The sequence below is a fragment of the Gavialis gangeticus genome, unplaced genomic scaffold (genome assembly GCF_001723915.1).
Source record: "Gavialis gangeticus isolate Ggan-Ray unplaced genomic scaffold, GavGan_comp1, whole genome shotgun sequence".
Lineage (NCBI taxonomy): Eukaryota > Metazoa > Chordata > Crocodylia > Gavialidae > Gavialis > Gavialis gangeticus.
Genome location: NW_017728996.1, coordinates 46,481,987 through 46,504,063, shown reverse-complemented (window position 1 = coordinate 46,504,063; position 22,077 = coordinate 46,481,987). Strand labels below are relative to the sequence as shown.

Genomic DNA, 22,077 nt, shown 5'->3' with positions numbered 1-22,077 from the left:
CTATTGTTAAAGATCTGGTAAGTAGGTAACTTTGCAGTGCTCTTTAAGGTTTAATCAAAGACTTAAATATCAAATGTGAGTGAAGGAGAAAAGAAACAAATAGAATTTGTACAAAACTGAGACAGTATAGTTAAAATCCAATTTTCAGGCGCAGGAATTTTTTTTAATGGCCTGGTTGATTAAATGCCAATTTAATGTAAGATGTAATGAATTGAGTGTAGTTTATGCACTACTTGCATCCTTCCAAACTATTGCAGAGCATCAGCTGGACTTCAAGAGTAACTTAAACAGCTGTAAGATGGAACAGTTTCTTTTAGGGTTTTGGTCCATTATTAAAATTGAGTAGTTAAGCAATACAGATCCAGATTCCATTATCTAACAATGTAATGGCCCCACTTTAACTTTACCTTCTTCCTAACTGAACGTAGCAATCTCTTTGGCATTATAATTCTGTCTTCACTGAAAGGGCATGTTGAGTGACCTACTCCTGTCATTAGTATAATTGATAAGATTCAGTAAAGTCTTGGTCTCCATCTAGTTGAATTGAACTGCATTCAGAAAGCAATCTATAAAACCAAAAATATAGCATTTTATACTCGTCTAAGAAGACTAAGATTGCAGACAACCCATTTTAAGTGATCAGAAACTGGTTTAAACCTGTAACAAAAGAAGTTCAGGGTACATAAACCAGTTTCAAAATGGGTGAAATGGGTTTAAGATAAACCCACTTGAATGTAGCATCAGACTTAACTGATTTAGGTTAAACCAGTTTATGAAACTTCTGTCCCAGACCCCTTCCAGGTTCAAGTTAAATCAGAGTCCCCTAGCATCCCACCATTTTGCAGCCCTGAGCTGGACTGTGCTACCTGCTCCAGAGAGCCTGGCTGGCCCCGCCCCTCTCCTTCCTAGCTGGAGCAGTAAGGGCTGATGCTCATGCTCCCCTCCCGGCACCCCCACTCCCAGGCAATGCCCTGTTGGGCTCTGAGGCCAGGGAGGAAGGACAAAACTTCCCTTCCTCCAAGTACAGAGCTGCCATGCCCTGCTTTCTTAGTGCTGGCTGCAACTGTGGACTACAAATCCCTGAGGCACCTGGAAGCAGGAAAAGGAAGTGATGAGAAACCATGCAGAGTCCTGGTGCTGTGATTTTTGGACTACAAATCCCAGAGACCTTGGAGGGCAGCAGGAACAGGAAGTGAACACAAAGCCCATACTGTCTAGGTGCCAGAGGGCTGTGCTCTAGCACCCTCCCCCCTTCCCAGCTTCTGGCTTGAGCCAGTGCAAGTATGTGGCTGCATTTCCTGAATCAAAAGTAAATGTTTATTAATTTGCTTATTGGTTCAATATTTGCAGCTTAGACTAACCTGCAAAGACTGAATCAATTCATCCTCGGGCTTTTTGACTGTTTGTTCTTATTAAGTACAAGAACCCATCTTTTAGGAGAAGGTGCTTTATTCAGATGAAACTAACTTAACGTTATGTTGAGGTGAAGACTATTTGGTGCTTTTTTATGTGATTCTGTTTATTATCCTAGTTTCTTCTTTCATAATGTTATCTCAAATTGTTGCAGTTTTATCTCTTTGGCACCTGCGTGAGAGGCCAACCAATGTTTGTCCATTTGTGGATGACCAGTTTTTTAAGTCTCATTTACACGCTCTCATCCAACAGCCTAATAACCCTTGAGGCATGATTTTGATAAATGGATTTATAAAGGACTTTTTTGAACCCATAGGTGGTATAGATACCTATATTTTACCATCAAGGACTTCATGCTTAGTAGCCTCACTAAGAATATTCTTACAGAACAAGGGCTACTGTAGGTAACTCCCTCTTGCTCATAGAAAACTTACTAATAATAAAAATCAGCCCTGCGATAATGCAGTTGAAGAAACTAAATAATTTGCCCGAAATTCCTTTAAACTAAATAATTATGATAATTTATGTACATGTAATTCTGTTAATGGAAATTAAATTTTGTAGACATTGAGAGAACAAACCTCTGCTGTTTGGAAAAAACACAAAAAGACTTAGAGAAAAGTGTCATATTGTTCACATGCTGTGCACTCTGGAATAAGACTCGCACCATGTTTTTGAAAGGCGGGCTGAGGAGAAAGAAAAGATTTTTCCATGTAGCAACAGTTAGGGAGTCGAGTCTGCTCATTGTTCTGTTCCCTGTGGATTACATGCAATTACTTTTCACTTTTGCCTGACAAGCTTAAGCAGCAGAAACTGCTGTTACTTCTATTTCCTCATTTTAAATGTGCACTCCAATTTTCAGCACCCGTGTTTTGGAAAAAGGTGTGTTGTATGCAAGAAAATATGGTCCTTTTTGTGCTCTTTCAGGTTAGTTTATGTATTTGCTCTGAGTGTTTGTTTTGTCTTTGTTGGCATTTTAACATGGTAACCACAAAGGAGGAGTGGAACATAAAAGAAAAAAATAGGCATCGTAAAATTCTGAATTAGGGCAGGTAGGCAGCACTTGACATTGCACTAATTACCAACTGAAAGGAAATTCCACCTAAGACATGGTAGATCACAGCAAAAATCATAACCTTCGAGCAAAATCCTGAGTTTGTAAGTGGACTTAAATTTCAAGACTTGGTGTTCTCTAAAGAGACTTAGACTGAGGAGAAAGAGGGATTAAGTTCTACAGCTCAATTCTTGGCTCTCAACCCAAGAGTACTTTGACAGTAGCCCTGAGATATTCAATTTGAAAGATTGCTAGTGGTCTTGCCACCTTTGATGTCAAGTGATAGCACCTGACAAAGTGGTGTCTCGGCTTGCTCGTGCTTGAATATTTCATCTATTGTGACTTCCTGTTGTGTAAAATTCTGCACTCTGTATGCTTAGGAAGGCTAAAGGAACATTCTCTCTTCTGCTTTACTGTGCTGCCTCCCCTGCCTAAAAAGCCAGCTCTGCCCCCACTCCCCTCCCTCCATTTTGGACTGCAGTTTTACACCTATATCCTCAAAGAAATGTTGCAACACACTGTGACCATGTGGGATTTTCAACATTTTGAAATTAACTCGACTAATTGAGTCTGCTGGAGCATGCTAATTAGCATGCTCCAGCAGCCTTCACAGCATGTGTATTCAGCATTCCCACATTTCAAAATGGTGGCAGGAGCATGTTAACTAAAGCTCCTCAAACAAGCTTTAGATAAAGCGCCCCCCCCCCCGCCATTTTGAAGCGTGGGACACTGTATACACGAGACACTACAGGCACTTCAATTAGAGCTACTCCCGAGAGCCGCTGTATTAACCCCCCACCCTACTCTGGGGCACGTTTAAAGATGCTCCTCGTGACCTGCTCTTTAAGACATCATTGAGAGAAGTTGTCCCTGTGTGACAAAATGACCCATAAGTGCTTCCTAAGGGATACTTGACATGCAAAAAGAGATTTTGACCAAAGGAGAAGGGAGATGCACAATCAGCAGAAGACAAGGGATAGTGTCACATGACAGTCATATGGCTTTCCTTGAAGGTGAATGGGTCAGGTTTGGGGTCTTTTGCATGAAAGAGGTACTTTTATATTAAGTCTTCCTTGGAAGATCCAAAAAGACTATTTTATACAGATTTTCTGTTCAGGAATTATAGGCAAATTAGAAGAAAACTTCAGAATGATCATGGCATCTGCAAAATTTCATGTTAAATATAAAAAGAATAAACCTGTATCCAGCTTCATTCTGAGGCTATAATGTAAAAAACATGTTGAAACTATTATTGTACGTGGACACATTTTCATAGTCTCTTTTCCTTTCTTATTGATTCCACTGCTCATCTTTGCCTAGAAACATGCTGCAGTGAGCTGCTTCTGTGCATTTTGTTTGCCTATCTATCTCCATGACAATGGCAGCCTTGAAACTGCTCTTCATGAACAGCTTGCAGCATTGTAGCAAACATTAATTGTGCAGTTAAGACAAAATTGCAATTTTCTTCTTTCCTGTAACTTTCAGTGTCTTTTCCTAACCACTTCCCCCAAAATTGTTGTTCTCTAACATTTTCCTTAATCTGTAAACACAGTGCGATTTTGTTTCTTTATTGAATTTTTTAGCCTGTAAAAGACCTTCTGTCTTAAAAACCTTTGTTTTAAAGCTTTTAAATTATAAACTGCAGCTTCTAGATTAAGAAACCTAAGAACCTAAAAGGGGCGGATCTCCCAGACAGTTCCAATAAAACAAGGAAAATAGCAGAGTATGCTGGGGGGAGGAGGGAGGGTGCTGAATTGAAATTCAAGTCAGGATCCCAGTGCAAGTTTTTTTGTTTGGTACAGGGAAGAAGTTGCATAGAAGCTTTTTTATTCCCCTCCTCCTTCCCTCCCCCTTTTTAAATAATTCCTTTAAAATGTTTCTGTTGTTACATTGCTGCTACTCTTGTTTCATGTCCATAACTGTACCGGAAGGGTTATACCATTCAGCTGTAGTTTCCGTTACAAGACCTCAGAAATTCACCTAGCATACTTACAAAAGTATGAAATGCATCGCTTCAAAAATTTAGCTTTTCAGTTGATTTTTGGCATAGAAGGTTTTTGTCTTATCATGGCAAAGAACAAGACAGAGAGGCCCAGTAAATTTCTAACACTTATAGTATAGGTGCTCCTGTTCCTTCCTCCTGCCTGCCTCCTCCAAAGTTTTTGCAGCTGTTCCTTAACGTTGTTAAGTTCTTTTTCAGTTCAGTGGAAACAAAGCTTGAACACTAGTTCAGATTCCTGGCAAAAACACTATATTTTCATTATACAATATGGTAATTGCTTGACTGCGTGGCAACAGTTCACTAGTAACTAGTAGGGGTATGCGAAGTGGGTCATATTCAATTAGGATCCAGCCCAATTCGGGGGACAGGAATTTGATTCACTGATTTGGATCACTGTCCCAAATCAATTCAGCCAAATCTGAAGATTCAATTCTGATTTGGAGAATCAGAGATTTGGCCATAGACACAGCTTTAAATGTTTTTTCTGCGTACCTCGAGGTACCAGTTGCGGCTCGTGAATGCTGAGACGGTGGGGCAGGTGGAGCGGCCCACAGGAGCACGGCGGGGAGTGCTCGGCGGTGGACTTCAAATTGGATCGGAAGTAGTTCTGAGCCAAGAGGCATCAGTCGCCAAGCGGGAAAGAGGGGGTCCACCCCACAGACCACGGTGGACTCAGAAGTGGACTGGAAGTGTATCTGTTTCACCTCTGGATCCGCTGCTGAGCGCACTGCACCCCCCCCACCCGCACTCCCATGGGACGCTCCATCCGCCCCACCATCTTGGCGTTCACAAGCCACCTGGCACCTTGAGGTATGTAACAAAACAAACAAACAAAAATAAACAGCCATACAGCTGTGTCTGTGTTTGAATCATCACATCTATTCGAGGGTTCCGATTCAATTCAGAGAGATTAAAGGGTCTCCTGATTCGATCCAGAGATTCAGCCGCCAAATCAGGTGAAATCTCCATGGAATCGAATCAGTGGCGAAGCCCTAGTAAGTGGATTAATGACACCTCGTACCTCTTTTTTTTTCTTCACTCTGCAGGCTTTTCCTATAACTTATAATTTATTAGCCCACAATGCTTAATGATGCATCTCATCAAAATTAAAAAGGCCAGTTTCAGTGTTAACATAAGCATTGGTCTCCTTGACTGACTTACACCAAGGTATTTTAGTTCTTTGATCAACAAGTGATTGGTTTCCAGATGAATTACTGCATCGCTAAAATTAAATCACTAGTCCACATGTTATATAACTTGGTAATTCATGAGGTCCATTTTATTTTAACTTTATGAACTGATTTTTTTTCCCGCTACAGATAATACAAGATTAGGTTTTTCAGTCCTGTTGGAATGGAAAACTAGAATTTGATCAGAAAATGGTAGGATTGTGCATATTGAGGGACACTGTTTGCTAAGGAACCCAGGCCATATGAGAATTACTGTTTCTTATTCTGAGCAGAACCACTTTTTAATTTCCATTCAGAGCCAAATATTAAAAGTTTTTGCCCCTCAGTCCATCTCTTTTGTCAAAGATAAAATAAAGTTGTTCTTAAAAGTACTCTCTTTCTCGAACTAAAAGGCAACTCTTGGATATTTCTGGTATCTATACATGCTTCTAAATGTTTGGGGGCGAACTCAACAGAATTTCCTTTTAACAGTACAATTAACAGCAGATAAATATATTTGTTTGCTGTTTTAAGAGTCCTTAAACATGAGGAGGACATTCAGGTTTGTTTTTCTCCATCCCCTTCTGGATCCAATTCCACCACAGGCAGTATAACTGTAAACATGCAGGAGGGGATTCATAAAATGATCTTGAATGATTCCCTCCCCTCCCCATTCCTTTATGACAGTGAATTTATATTTAAAAACATGCATCCAGAAATAGGTACCAAAATACCAGGTCTACAGTTTAAGCTAAGCGAGGGGTTTACAAACAGGGGTACGTGTACCCCTAGGGGTACTTGGGTCATAGGGGGCATGCACAGGCGGGCAGGGATGGAGCGCACCCCAGGGCACGGTGGCAGCGTCTCCCTCGGTGCATTCTCACATTTCACCTCTTACCTGGGGGAGGGACACACTGGGTACTGCCGGCCCCACATGGCACATCACAGCGCCTCCCTGTCCCCTGCTCCAGCTCACTCTCCTGATTGGCTGCTGAGCTGCAGCAGCACCTCAGGAAGAGCCCTCCAGGAAGAGCCCAGCCTGCAGAAGCAGCCCACCTTTGCCTCATGCAGATCTGGGGGGCACGCCCCCCATGCCCTCCCGGGGATACGTGTAGTGGCGGGAGCCACCCCCTCTCCCCCGCCCTGTGCATGGCTCGGTCTTGCATACCTCCCCAGCTTTGCAGCACCTGCCCCAGCCCCACTTCCTCCCTCATCATGGGGGCCTATGGGAGGGGCTGCAGCTACTCCAGAACTTGCTGTAGCCCCCTCAAACCCCCTCTCAATGCTGACGCTGCCCTCTCGAAGCGTAGTGTGGCCCAACCCCCCTGCCGGGAACAGCCTGGTGCTGCCCCAGCCCACAGCAGCCTGTCCTGTCCCACATGCAGATCCAGGGGCACACCTCCCCCCATGCCATCCCAGCACGTGTGCAGTGGTGAGAGCCCCCACTCCCTGTGCCCCGGACTAGATGCTCACAGATGCATCCTGTGCCCCACCCCACCTGTGCAGTACCTGCCCCAGCCTCGCTCCCTCCCTCCCTCACCATGAGGGCCTCAATCTTCCCCCCCACACACCTTAAAAACAAGAAAAAAATATAAAAGGGTACATGAGCTGAAACTGAGCAGAAAGGGTACATTGTTAAAAAAAAAAGGTTGAAAACTTTTGAGCTAGACCCATTCATTGCCCCCTTTCTCTTTTGAATCTGGACTCATTCCACTGGACTGCTACAACATTGCATGCATATGACTGAAAGCAAAACCTTTTCTAAGGAACTGAAGTACCCAGAATTATCTTTTGGATACTTTCAGTTTTTAGAGGGGTGTTTTTCCTTGTTTTTGATGTCAGAAGAACCTGGAAAAATGCTGTTTCAGATCCAGGGAGCATGAGAGATGCAGGTAAAACCTGTCAAAGAAACTTCGAGTCAGATACTAAATGAATTTAAATCTTCAAGCTGGTAAAAACAAAACAAAAAAACCCAACAACAACAACAACCTCCCCCCCCCCCCCCCCCAAAACAAAACAAAACAAAACACATGCTAAAAGACATAAGGTATCAAAGCTACTATGGAGGAAAATAATTTTTGATATTTTAGCAGGGGCTAAAAGTTAAGAATCAGTTTGCCTTTGAAAACTTTTTTTTGCCAAGTTAAAACGCCTTTTTTGTAATTAAAAAAGAAAAAAGAATATGGGCAAGTCGTTCAGCTTTTTTTCATTATGCTTCACATCACTGCTGTGCTACTTACCTCACCTTCCCTCACCTTTTGTTTTCCCTGCTTTTTCTTGCATTGTTGTGGATAGTTATGGTATACTAAAAGAGCAATTTAACATTAATATTCTAATACTGGGCTGCCATTACTGCAGCATTTATAGCTGATACTGCAGCAGGAGAGGTTAGGAGCTGCGATGTATCAGGTTGCAGGCAGAGCTTCATCCAGTCTCTCCTAACCTCTCTTGTATTTATACATTATGACATTCTCATAATTAAGTCACTGCAAAACTACTTTTTACAAAGGATTTCTTTCTCTTTCAGTGCCCAGAATGGACATGAAAGGAAGCAGGTTTATGGTTGCACAGATGACTGACATTTTTCTAACTTCAGCTGCTTGACTTTGCAGCTGAATCTTAATTTTTTTACCTGTATTGCAACATACTGATGAATCAGATAATGTTGATATTAACAGAGACTAAATAATACAGTGTGTTCAGATATATTAACTGCAAGTGAAGCACAGTTGCTCTTTAGAGCAATATCCTGTATAGTTCTATATATATTGTATTGTATCAATTATTCACGGTCCAATAAAAGCTCAGTTATAATTACCCATCTATGCTAATAGGAAAGGTATTTCCCAAAGCATGGTATCCATTTCCTAATGCACTGTTTTTTCTCCCTTCACAGTCAACAATCATGGCTAATGTGGTTACTTTAGAAATACAGAATCTGTGTTAGTAATCCTGTAATGAGGTACCCTTTTTATTCAGTATGGATTGCCAACGTTAGTATCTTAGCTGCACTGGCGATAACTAGAGAGTAGGGAATGTTTTGCAGAAACTGCATGGGATGGATTTGTTTAGTATTCCCTGCTATTGCTTTGTTTTATGGGAACAGTTTGTGTATGTCTGAATGTGTCGCATGATACCTTTTCTTACGTTCAGTTTCTACTGAATGTAGCCTCTGCTTCATTTTTCTTGGGTCTGGTATAAGGAAGGGAAACATGTTTTTCTTTTAACTAGTACTTAATTTACTCCATCTGAAGAGTGGTCTATTAAGTGTAGAGCTACAACTCCTAAAGAGGAAAGTATTTAATTTGTTTAATCAGTAACATATAGATGTTGTAATTTAAACTATAGCATTGAGTAATCATTTTGAGGTTTTTTAAACTTTTGAACAGTAAGTAAATACAGTGTGTCTGGGACTGATAGAGGTGACATGGCATGCCTTTTCTAATGTTTTGAATAGCAGTGCATTGTGTATTTTAGTCATTATGTCAGTGGTTCTCAATCTTGTTAGGCTTAAGGCACCCCTTGGAAAATGCCAGTTTTTATAGCTTTCCCTTGTTTTTTTACTAAGAAAATAGAGCAATTCTTCTGCTACAGTGATCTTAAAAAGATCATAACGAGTCAGAATGTTTTTGACACCATGAATCCCTGTTTGAAATCCCTGGGTTTATCTTGTGAATCCTGTTCACAGCACCCTGCATCACTGTTGAAAGTATCACAAGGGACCCCAGGATGCTGCAGCACCCTGCTTAAGAATCATTATACTAAGATAATAATCACGACTGCAGCAGTTCCTTAATATCACTCTTTAGTATTCAGACATCATCTACATTTTTAATGTGATGATGTACTTGACTTGGAAAATCTAAGTTAGTCCGTGTCAGCATTTTGCTAGTATACTGGCCAGAGGCTATAATGCTAGCTTAACCAGACACCCGAAGATTCCTGCAAGTAAAAGGAATTCTTAAGTTTTATAAGGCAAGTGTGGCAAATTTTGACCCATAGCATGTAAGTGGCAAGACTGGGACAACATGGCTGGGAGCTCCTTTACTATCATAGGTTTGAGTCCGCTGGGGCCCCCGAGCATCTGCTGGTTTTGCTAATCTGTGCTGAATTCTGTTCTATTTGTACTGAAGCTAGGAAGGGTAAAGCTAGTGCAGGAATACTAACCTATGCTACAGTCATACCTTCATTTTTGCTGCATAGATACATACGTAGTTTCACCAGTGATTATAGTGGTTCCCTGCCAGCCCCAAGAATGGGAGCATAGAAATGATTTAAAACTTGCCTTTGCCCCTGAACCCATTGCCTCACATCCCAAGCCAAAGGCAGCCAAACAGGAGAGTTGAGATGTTCAAACCCCCACCCCATTCCAGCTTCCTCAAAATGAAGTCAAATATAGTTGTGCTGTCTAAGCCAACGAACTCTACACCAGTTCAGCAACCATCCCCACACCCCCACTTCCTTTTCCTTTCCTCCTCCAATAATGTATACAGGCAAATAAAAATATCTTGGTTACCACAGAAACTGAACTAGGAAGATTTTATGAAAAAAATATTACTGCTTTAATAGGTGATATTGCTTTCCTCCTCCCACTCAGTTCTGACAGACTCTGGGACTTTTTCTGGTCAAAAGAAGCTTAATATGGAAGATTGCTTTTAAGAAATTGGAGTACTTGAATACCTGTGAAAGAAAGCAGCATTGCTCATTAAATCATTGGTTGTTGGTTTTTATGATTCCTTTCTGGTAACTGATTTCAGCTAATTTTAAAAACAGGACAGGAGGGAACTTAAATATATGCAACATTTTAAATGATCTCAGATATAAATACCAGCCCATGTGCATCAGATGTTGTTTGTGTAAGCACAGATTTACAGGTTAGAATTGCGTTGAGCAGTGACTATTGGCCTCGGCTACAGTAGGCAGATTCTGATGCAGTGCACCATCTCATTCCTCCTCCGTTTCTAGAAACCATGAATGCTCTAGTTTAAACTGGTCTTTTTTATGTTGCTGTGTGGTCTGGTCTTATGCATCCCATGGGGTTAGGCTTAGATGACATGGTAGTAAAAACACTTATGCCCTCTTTACACTGTACCTTCCACCCTTGACTACCATTAAGAGGTAAGTGTTATGTCTGAGTATTACCATTGTAAATGAAGCCAGAAATTATTATACCAGGGGTTCAAGCTTTAAAACCTTTAACAAACACCTGGATTTAGAGAGAAGCTATTTTTGCGAATTTTCTTTTAGTGGTTATGTTCCAAACTAATGCATTGTTTTCTCTCTTCTTTTTTTCCAATAATTTTTTAAAGGGCTGTATACTTCTGTTAGTATAATAACATTTTTTTCATCTTGTACTGTTAAATTTCTGTAGTTAAAGGGCCAAGGAACAAGTGAGAAAATTAATAGATATGTTCAGCTAGTTTACCTAGTTTCATTCATGTAGATCAGTAAAGACCATGTAAAAGTCTATCAGTTAAATATATTAGCTCATCCAGATAATTAAGCCAGTCAGTCAATTTAGGTGTTTACAGTCCAGGATAACCAGGCATTTTTCCCACTACTTTCTTGGGGGGGGCGGGGAGGAAAAGGCGAGGGAAGGGGGGGGTTTCCTTCTGGTTCCTGATTGCTAAATGATCCTTTTCTATCATTATTCTCATATTCTTCCCAGTGCCATACCTTTAAGTCTGACTTCACTGGTAGTGTTAGAAAACAAAACTAGAAACAGATTGTCTGATAATGTATCTGATAATGATTCATTGTCGCATATGTTTAATTTTCCAGAAAAATGTCTTAAAATACACCCTAACCTTTTTGCGTTCTGTCAGTCAAATGATCCATTGATAATTTTATTAAGAGTAAGATTTTAAAGTAGCTTTAGCTGTACAGTTCCCATTGAAAGTAATGGGGGTTGTGCATCTAAATCCTCCAGAATTTGACTTTTGAAAATCTGTACTATTGAAAAGGTATGCTATTGAAAAGAATATAGATGCATTTAAGTAAACAAATGATTAATAAAGAGTCTAATATATATTATTAACCCTCTACCAGAGGATGAATATGAGCTATCAGTGCGATTAAGTCCCCAGCAGGGCAAATAGCACTCTGGCCTGTATCAGCCAATGTGTTGCCAGTAGATTCAGAGAGGTGCTCCTCCCCCTCTATTCAGGATTGGTGAGGCCACAGCTGGAGTACTGTGTCCAGTTCTGGGCACCACACTTTAAGAAGGATGTAGATAAGCTTGAAAGGGTACAGAGAAGGGCCACCCATATGATTAGGGGCCTGAAGGATAGGCTTTATGAAGAGAGACTCTGAGAACTGGGTTTCTTCATTCTGAGTAAGAGAAGACTGAGAGGTAACTTGATAGTCACCTACAAATATGTCAAGGCCGAACACCAAGATCGAGGCCAGCAACTCTTTAGAAAAGCCGCCTTTGGGAAGACAAGGTCCAGTGGGCATAAGCTAGTTGAGGAAAAATTTAGACCGGACATAAGGAAAAACTTCTTTTCCATAAGGGTATCTAGAATCTGGAACACACTCCCAGCAGAGGTGGTGCAGTCATCATCCTTGGAGGTGTTCAAGAGGAGGCTGGACAGGCACCTTGTTGAACTCGTTTGAGCCCAGTTACTTCCTGCCCATGGCAAGGGACTGGACTTGATGATCTTACACGTCCCTTCTGATCCTTCTATTTTATGATTCTATGATTTTAACCTAATTAATTATTTTTGTATGAGCCTTGTTCATGACTTTAGTGTTTGGGGTTTACAGGACTGCAGTTTTGAATTTTGCTTCAGTTTTCCCTACTAATCAGTGATGTTCAGACAGGCATTGTAGCCCTCTGAGAAATGGACTAAAAGCCAAGAACACCTGAGCACCAGTTCCTGGTCTAACAATAGCATTTCCTGTGTAGCTTGACATTGCCCCATCAATTAATCTGTCTGTAAAATGGAGAAGGAATTTTCCACACAGATATTGTGAGAAGTAGTTAATATTTGTAAAACATTTGGAAAATTAAAAGTGCTTTATAAGGGCTAACAATGTATTATTCATTGGTGAGATTTGTGTGTGTTGGCTTCATTATATCGCTTGCCTCCCTTCAATTGATATTTGTTGGTTGTTAATTTTCCTTGGATATAAGATAGGACTCCACATATTTAACACTGCAGCTTTTTTTGTTCTTCAGCTTTTTTCTTGTCTGGGTCTTTCCTAATATAATACAAGCATGCTTTACTTTCTAGTAGAGGTGCACCCATACAACAGTCTGATATCGAATTGGTACTGATATAAAGAAAATTATCTATATTGGATATTGGTCTGATGGGTCAATAATTTGGCCAATAAATTCCCATGCTGCATGGAGAGCTGCCTCCAGCTGGTAAGTGGAAAGGGGAGGGGGGAAGGAAAGGGCATGAGGGGTAGACCAAGACCTTCCCCCCGCCCCCGTGTTGAGGGAGGGGGCAGGCACCACCCGGCGGGGGGGTTGGGAGGGGAGGCATGGCTCGTGGGGTGGGGCCAGCTCTGACCATTGCTTGCACCCCTTTTAGCTCTAGGTTTGTGAGATCTCCAAGCAATGTACAGCCATTATCCTCTTCTCCAGTTCTGTTCTTACCCTTCTCCAATCCAGCTTCAGCCCCTTACTGTCCAACAAGACAGCTATCACAAAAGTCTCTAACAATCCTAGTCAAACCTCAGAAGTATTTTTCAACTCTGACTAACCTATCAGTCACTTTCAACGGTCAGCAGTGCCCTTCTTGAAATCTTAGCTTCCATGGCATTGCTCAGTCATCTTGGCTTTCCAGTACTACTTCAGATTATCTTTTAAATGCTTGTCTCATCCTTTCTGCAGTTCTCTGTGAGGTTCCACAGGGCTCCGTCTCTGGTCCACTTTCTTACTGGGAAAGAAGTTGGGAATGGGGTCAAGGTGAAAGATAGCTTGGATAGTGTGAAAGAACAATATTTTGTCTTACATATTTAACAATTCTCTCTGATAAGATTTCATTTTTTAATATATTTTTCCCATTTGGGTGTCCTTAAACATATCTTCCTAAATATTGTCTCTCTTTTTGAGTGAAAGTAGGGGAGGGAGTTACCCACTCTTACTTATCTGATACTGTGCTTGATGCAGCTTAAAATTTTGTTTACATTTTTATAATGAAGAATTACATTTGCTGAAAATATTTCAACATGAAATATTACAGATGATCTCATGTTTGTTATGTAAAAATTAAATGGTGCAGTGGTCTTATTTGTCTGATATACTGAATATCTATTCATTATTGATTCCCAGTCTCTTCCTCTAAATGGTATTTCAAGGATACCATTTAGGCATGGTTGTTTTTAGTCCTATTTTTGGTAGCTGTTTGATACTAAGCTATCACATGAAGAACTATATAGGCCTTCTAAAACTTATTCAGACCTTATACCTTGGAAGTAGGGGCAGATTCCAAATGAACAGGAGTAAGCAGGGGATCTCTGTTCAAATAAACCTTGCAGTATTTGAGAAGTTTTGGAGGCTGTAAGGGGAAGGAAAAGTACAATGGATCTTTAAAAAACAAAACAAAACTTATTTTACACTGTTAACCATTTCATCTTTCTTTTTCAGAAAACATTGCTGCCCTGATCCATTGTCACAAAGAGAAAGGGGTGAAAAGTGTGGATATCAGCCTTGGATAAATTGGAAACACTTAGATTTGGTGCCAGCTTCTACAGAAGGTTTTAGAAAGCCACCTTTGGCACTGGAATGCATAAAATACTTCAGACTTAAATGGTAACCTTAATTCTTCCACAGTCTCTTTTTAAATGTCCTTGGTGCATCTTCTTCAAATTTTGTACAAATTGTAAAGGTTTTTAAGCTTGTACTACTAGTTTAAATATAGTAACCTTATACCAGCTAAATTCCAGATAAATCTGTACTTTTGCCACTTCTTTTATTATTAGAAGGTAGCTTGCAGTGTCAGCTTTGAAAAACTTTGCAACTGATGTTTAAGTTGTGGCTAAACAATCCTTTACTACTTTCATGTTGGGAGACGAACCCTCCTCCTCACCCCCAGTCCTTCCTCTTTGGGGTACAAAAATTAAGAATTGTTTAATATTACTTGCTGACTAATTCTTTCTACCAAATGAAAAAAGCCATACATGCATTTTTGTAGCTATGTCCATTTATATGACAAAAACTTTTATGATCTTATTAGGTTAGAAAAGCTACTTTTACTTTGTTTTTTGGTAAGGACTATGAGCCCATTGCTGCTTCTGTTGTTGTCATACCTAGTTTCCTCCTTTTGTCATCTGCCCCCTCTCTTCCCTCCCTTACCCTGTTTCCATAGCAGTGTTTTCTCACAGCTCTTCAGTAGTGCTAAGTACCATCATCACCAGTACCACCACCACTTCCTACGAGAATCCGTACTACTCGTTCTCTCCTTTTTCATTTTGTTCCTTCCCCTTATTTTGTCTGTCTTGCTCTGTCTTGTCATCTTACTCTGTTTTCTCTCCTTAGCCTCTTTTCCTTCTCACTCTATTGTGTCTTGTCGAACTTGATGAATCCATAATATTCCTAAAATGAAGTGGGATCTGCTTGTATCTCCTCCTCCATCCCTTTTCTGTAGCTTGTGGCTACATTTATAGCCTTGTGCTAGAGCAAAGCCTTACTGTAGATATCCTATGCCCTTTTAAAAAGTGACACGCACTAGTGCATTTGTTTTGAAAGCAAGAACAGGTGGTGTTTAAATATCTGTAGTGCCGTAATCCTTTTATTTGCTCATGATATTAGAAGGTAGTCTGTCCCTATTCTTATTTATTTTTGAGGGCAAAAAAAACCAGGTCTCCCACTATCACATTTTGATAGATTAATTGACCACTGGCATTCCTGGGGCTTGTAAAGATAACTGGCTTCCTTTGTCCAGTCATAATCAGGTGCTCACTCCACCTGTGTATCACAGGCTGGGTGTGAAACTACAGTGCTACAGGGTAAGCCTTTCACACTTTGTACAGATGCTTTATATTAAAGGTGGGATTCTCAAAAATTCTGATTATTTCCAAATTAAATAAATGATAAAGCTCCTTTTGGCTTCAGAAAGAACAGTTAATCTAGTGCTGAGGACTTCAGAATATATCTCATGGCTTAGGCTGACATCATTTGGTCACTGAAGTCTTTTCCCAAACTGTTTTCTTCTGTTAACTGTCTAAAGTTTTCTAGTTTGGAATTTGGTCATCACTGCGGGGAGGAAAGGCGGCATGCAAGGAGGTGGGAGATGATTGTTTTGATGGTGGTAGGGGGGAATTTTGGAAGGTGTGAGGAACTGTTAATGGACTCTGTGCCAATGGCTCTCTTTTAACTCCCCTCCTCACATCTGTACTTTAGGAAAATGGTATGCTGATTCCACAGATCTGCAGTGGTGACAGCTGGAGCTCAGAAAAAAATTACAAGTAAGACCTTTCTCCCTGTTTTTTAACATTCATTTCTCCATTCTCTCCCTGTTCTTCTTCTTGCTTTTGCCCCCAAACTTTCTGATGAGCATTATAAATGCTCCGTTCTATTGATCTAGCACCTCTAAAAAGAAAATGAGAACGAGCAGCTGGCTCAACTCAGAATGCTGTCATTTGCCCTGATGGGAGAACTATGGCAAATCAGAGGACTCATTCATTTTAAGGGCATGTTAAAATCTAGTATATTCCCCAGAATGTTGGAAGAGGAAATAGCAGTGGAATTGGGAATTATCTGTTGGTGCAGGAAGACCATAATCAGCTGTGTAAGGAGAAGTTTGTTTTGGCTCAGGAAGTGCTGAATGAAGCTATATGGGAGGAGATTTGGGAAGAGCCAGCAGTTGCTATTTGGGCAGGTTCCCAGTCAGCGGGTGATACACTGGACTGACTTGGGTGGGAAGTGCCTTGAGGATGCCACATGTACAAATTCTTTTCCTGAGAACAGCTGGAGGATGTTGTATGGGAGGTTCCTCTGGCTCAGGGAACACGTTGTATGGGAGGGTTCTTTCTCGGCCTGGGAACACATATTTTCCACTTGACTCACTGACTGAAATCAAAATGAGCAATAAAGTTTCTAAAATTAATGTTCAATTAGTTAGAATAATAAAAGTGAATTTATCATCAGGAAGGAAGACCAGAATAAGGGAAAAGAATGTATTAGGAGGAGGAAAACCACCGCCTGCTCAATAACAATGGGAAGTGGCAGGAAGTTGGATAGCACCTTCATCAAACCGAATAATTTACTCTCTATCCACATAGTTATTTACCTTGGACACCACTATTCTGAAAGTGTTAGCAGTCCCATGTGCACATCTATCTCTTCTTCTGTCACAGGCATTCTTTCTCCCCTGTATAGAGATATTGAAGTTGACCTTTATGTACATACATGCATTATATAAAGCTGCCTGTAGAAGTGCTAATCTTTATCAATGACAGGAAACTGCTCTCTGATTTCTGCAGAACTCTTTTCTCCTGGAAGCAACTCTGGCTTTTGTTTCTTCTTGGAGTTGGCACATGGAGTCAGGAAGGAACATGTTAAATGTATTGGTGCTGAAGCAGAATCTGATGTGATTGAAGAACACTTTCTTGACATTATTGTATAAATAGTTACGTTTTCATTTCAGTTGTGGCTGATGGAGTCACAGTATATTTTTTCAGGGCAGGATGGAGTGATTATAGCCACTAATCATATAGATATTTATTATAATCATCTTACATTTAGATAGTATTTTTTTTTACCTAGATGGATCCTAAAGTACTTAACCTTTATTAACTGACTCTGCTAGCTATTTTATTTTATATTTATGGATCAGTGAAAGCACATGCTGCATTCAAAAACACTTAAGACAGTATTGAGCTGATTAGAGAAGTTTGCAGTCTAATTCAGACAAACACAAGATACATGTATGCTTTGAGTAATTACTTTACAAGTACCTTAGAAGATAGTGAGGAACATTGTAAAGAAATTAATCTTAATAAGTTTAATCAAAATAATACAGTTTAAGGCATGTATTGTGTGGGAAAAAGTTATAGGAGTTTGGTGAAAAAGAGCTAAGAGTCTGTTCCAAGCCTACTTGTGGGATGCTGTGAAAGACTTTCCTTTCCTCTCTCTCCCACTTCCTCCCACCCTACAAAAGAACAGATAGCAGGAGCTGTGGAACAATACATAGCAACACTACATGTCTTTTTAGGATAAGAAAGGAAAACCACTGCGTAAGTTCATTCTGTTATTCTAATATATTTTTAGAAGGCATGCAGGCTGGTCTTTGATATATCTAATTTGCTTTATTCCATTCATTGTGTATGACATTCAGTTGTTTTTTCATTCTTAAGCAGTAATTTTTATGTTGCCCATAATACAAATATATTGCTTACACTAAAAAAAACCTACCAAAAAAGCAGAGCCAGGGCCTTGCATGTATATGGCTGTGACATTCTTAATGGTAACGTAATTACCCCTCGGTCTAAAAGTTATTTAAAAATCTTTGTCTATGGTGGTTAGTAAAACACCAAAATTTGAAGTGAATGTGAACAAAGGCAATAAGGCCTGTTATGGAGTATAACCAGAAACAATGGTTCTGATAGGTATCACTGAAATATTAGCTTTGAAGCCTTAATGAGCACATTTTAAATCGTAGTTATTTCACAGTTGATAATTTTACCAGAAAAATGAAGCAAACACACTACTTTGTCATAAAATATAGTAGTAAATACTATAATGGGATCCAGAAGATAGTTCCTCTTGACATGTGTTTGTGTGGGAAAGAGGAATTGAGGCCACTGAACCAAAGATATTGTCCCCTTCATTTTTTCCCCCAAACAGGGAAGGTAAGAGGATATAATATGTATCTGCTTCCTCCTTCTTAGTCTCTCAGTCTGTTAGAGAAAAGCATGTTTCTGCACTTACATGCATGCTCACAATAGACCAACAACTTAACTGATTTATATACAATTCTGGCAAATCCTTAATGTCACAATGTGGGGGTAGAGGGAAGAGATTAATACTTAACCCCGATATTTATGGTCAAATCAGACACTTTTTTTTGCGGCCTTCCTTTATCTGAAGCACAGCTGAACAGATTGAATTCAAAATTTGTTTTTGAAAAAAGACTCTGCCATTCAGCTGAAACCTTGAATGCCAGTCTTTCAGTCCTAAGCAGGCTTTTATAGCTGAGTTATAAACTCTTGAAAAAGGTGATTCATAAATGGAAACATTGTCAGAACAAGTTATTATAAAAATGAAATATTTATAAAGAGTCCTATTGTAAATTGTATTCGTTTTAACAGTGGACTGTTAACCTTTCTCTGGCTTGTTCTACAGTTTGGCCCTTATTTCACTCAGTTTAACATACTAAAATTGCCCTCTCTCAGTTGTTAAATATTGTAATTTGTTTATATTTTCATTTGATAAGGCGAATAATGATTATTCCTTTCTTTTAAATTCATGTTGATGAAATGTGTGCCTTTGGAAACTTAACTTAAAATCAGCAGGAGAAGCATTGGCAAGACTACATGGAAAAAAGCATTTAATATACTGCAAGGTTCAAAATGAGCAGCAATCCTGTCTTGGCCAAAAGCTGCTGTTTTTAAATCAAGACCATTCTGTTCTGCTTCATATCAGCGCAATGGGCTCCTTTTTTTGTGATGAGACAGAAAACTCTGCGTCTTCATATAGTGGTTTTTAGCTAGCTCTTTAGTTGAGCAAAGGGAGGATTTTTTTTTTTTTTTTACTTTCAACATTTTCTGTTGATCTTAAATAAGATAGTCCATAAAAATCATCTTTTAAATTTTCAAGTGAGGGTAGTAAAAGTGCTTAAATACTAAAGTCAGAATAATGATAGGTCTGTGTTTTTATCATTTGAGACTATCAGTTGATAGTTAGGTAGTCTGTTGCTGAGAGACGGTGTTTGAGGCTAGGGGCTGTTTAAGCCAGGACAGGTTTGCTTGCTCCCTGTGGCTGCTATGAGATGGTTGTCATTTTCCAGGATGGGTTGGAAATCATTAGTGAGGTCTGAGGTGTTCAAGGTAGGGCTGTGTCACCCTTGTCTTGGTTGTAGCAGGGTCTGAGAGTCTGAGTCTGGTGGTATTGATTTGAGTGGCTGTATCTTTAGGATTGTGGTATAAGTGTAAGAATCCCTGTAACAGATCCTCCAGATTCCAGTAAGTAGGATGAGCACAGATAGCAATGTTATAATGTAGAGCTTGGCTGTAGACAGTGGATCTAGTGGTGTGTTTAGGATGAGAGCTACTGGCATGGAAATAGCTGTAGCAGTCAGCTGGTTTTGATGCAATGTGGAGGTGATATGGCCATTGTAAACTTTCACAGTAGTGTCCAATAAATGAATTTTCTGGGTGGAGTATTCTAAAATTGATTTGGAACAAGGGCATATAGAGGTACCAGCCAAAATCCAAAACTGTAATATCTATGCCTAAATCTAGTTGTCTGCTCTTACCTGAAGAAAAAAATTCTGAAATAGGAGGCAGAGGTAAAGGAGACTCTTTGGCTTTCTTCCTAGACTTCCTTCTATCATTTGATCTGTTTTAAGTATCTTTTATTTCTTTTCTTTAAATGACTGGTCAAAAACTAAGAACTTTTGTAAGGAAGATCCATAGTGGCTTTCTGTTTCTTTCTCTGTCTTCTGTAGTGCTTAGGCAGCATGTATTATTAGTGAAAATACCATATCTTATTTCAGTACTTTTGACAAGCTCATCCTTCCTTAGTACTCATTGTATTCATATTGTATACTTTCACTTTTTTAAAAAAATTCTGTAATTGATATTTAATAGATTTCTCTTCTCTCATAATGAATCTTTTCATTTGTTCGCAGCCTCCTACATGGTGTGAAATTAGCAAGGAATGCATTTCCAGGAAAAAAATAAAATAAAACCTGTTTGAGCCACACTTCAGATATTAATTAAGAGAATCATTCATTGATCTTTCTCGGGGATCAAAAATATATTTATCTTCCCTCAGTTCTATTCAAAATAGCAATAATTTCCTGTAAACTAAAGGTTGAGAATGACTGTTATGGGGAAAATGTTGTATATGCAGTTGCTATGGAAACATACCTTCTAGACCTTGAAAACCAGCACTGCAGCCTACAATGTTCCCACTGTTTGTTGGCACCATTTGTAAATCACAGAAGTTATATTCACTTTCTTTCCTCCCCCCCCCAGTTATGAAATGGTACAGGTAGTTATCTACACCAGGCCTCTGCTTTGGCACATTCATTGTTCAGTATTAAGAGAAAAATGAGGGAAAGAGAGTCTGCCACTTCCAAATGTGGATGTTCTCAGAAGAAACCAGAGCTGCTAAGCAGTACCATAGTGTAGTAAACTGGAACCAAGATATCTTCACTCATAAAGCCTTTTTTTATAATGAGGTGATCTAGTTGTATACCATATTTACTTGAATACAGGACGATCCTGAGTATAAGACAGTGCCCCAATAATTAGATTCTACACATACAAAATATATACATTTATTATAATTTTGCATGTATGGAATCTAATTTTGGAGGATCATCTTAAACCCATCTCCCCCTCACTACTGCAGGTGAGGGGGGAGAGGTAATGGGGTAGTAATGGGGCAGGCAATAGGGGACAGACAGTGAGGGAGGCAGTAGCAGGGGTATGTGGTGGGGCAAATGATGAGAGAGGCAGGCAGCTTGTCCCTTGCTGCCTGCTTCTCCTCTCGCGCCCCCCCCCCCGTACCCTCCATTGTCAAATTGAAACATAAAACAAAAATAGAACCCCTCACAGAAATTCCTTGGCTTTTAGATTATCATCTTCCCCCAGTGTTTTTTTTCTGAGAAACTGTTTACCTTATTTACATGAATCCCACAGCAGGGGGGCTAGTGGCGGGGAAAGAAGTGCCCCCCTTCTGCTCCCCAGTACCTGCGCCTCCTGGCATCTGCCCCCATACTGTGTCTTCCTGCCACTTTCCCCGCTCCCAGAACCTGCCCTTGTCACCTGGCCTCTCTCTCCCCTCCCCTCCCCTTAGTTTGCTTAATTTGTGGCAAATCTGCCAAACAAGTTGACCTCCACTGCCCTAGAGCTTTGTATTTGTCCTTTGCTATAACACTACCCTAGAAATGCACTTGTCTTATCATTTTGACCATTGGTTGTGTGGTGCTATGCTACAATTTTGTCATCATTTTTATTGGATAAAAAGAGGATCTTCTATTTTCATGATAGCAACTTTCTGAAATTAAAGTGGCTGGAAGGAAAACTCCAAAAGTCACCACTCAGGATAAACTAATGACCAACTTTTCCCCCTCTGAAGCGCAGCATGAGATCACAGCATGAGGAGAAACAGATGTCATAAGAACAGGGATGCCCTTATGAAAGTAGCAAGAATCAAGAGGTAGCATCTTTAGTATTTTTCCTTTTTCGTATACTTTTTGCCTGAGATTTGCTGGTGATAAAGATGAATGTCTGAAGTTCCGAGTGGGAGTTAGATC

The 22,077-nt window shown here is 40.0% G+C and overlaps 1 protein-coding gene across 2 annotated transcripts in view; it reads left to right on the top strand.

Moving 5' to 3' along the window:
- Window positions 1-22,077, top strand: part of PEAK1 (pseudopodium enriched atypical kinase 1) — a 229,266-nt gene that overhangs the window by 93,817 nt on the left and 113,372 nt on the right. For both annotated transcript variants that reach the window (XM_019504431.1, XM_019504430.1), the window contains exon 2: window positions 14,238-14,402. The gene's annotated coding sequence lies outside the window, so the exon portion shown is untranslated. The remainder of the gene's footprint in view (window positions 1-14,237; window positions 14,403-22,077) is intronic.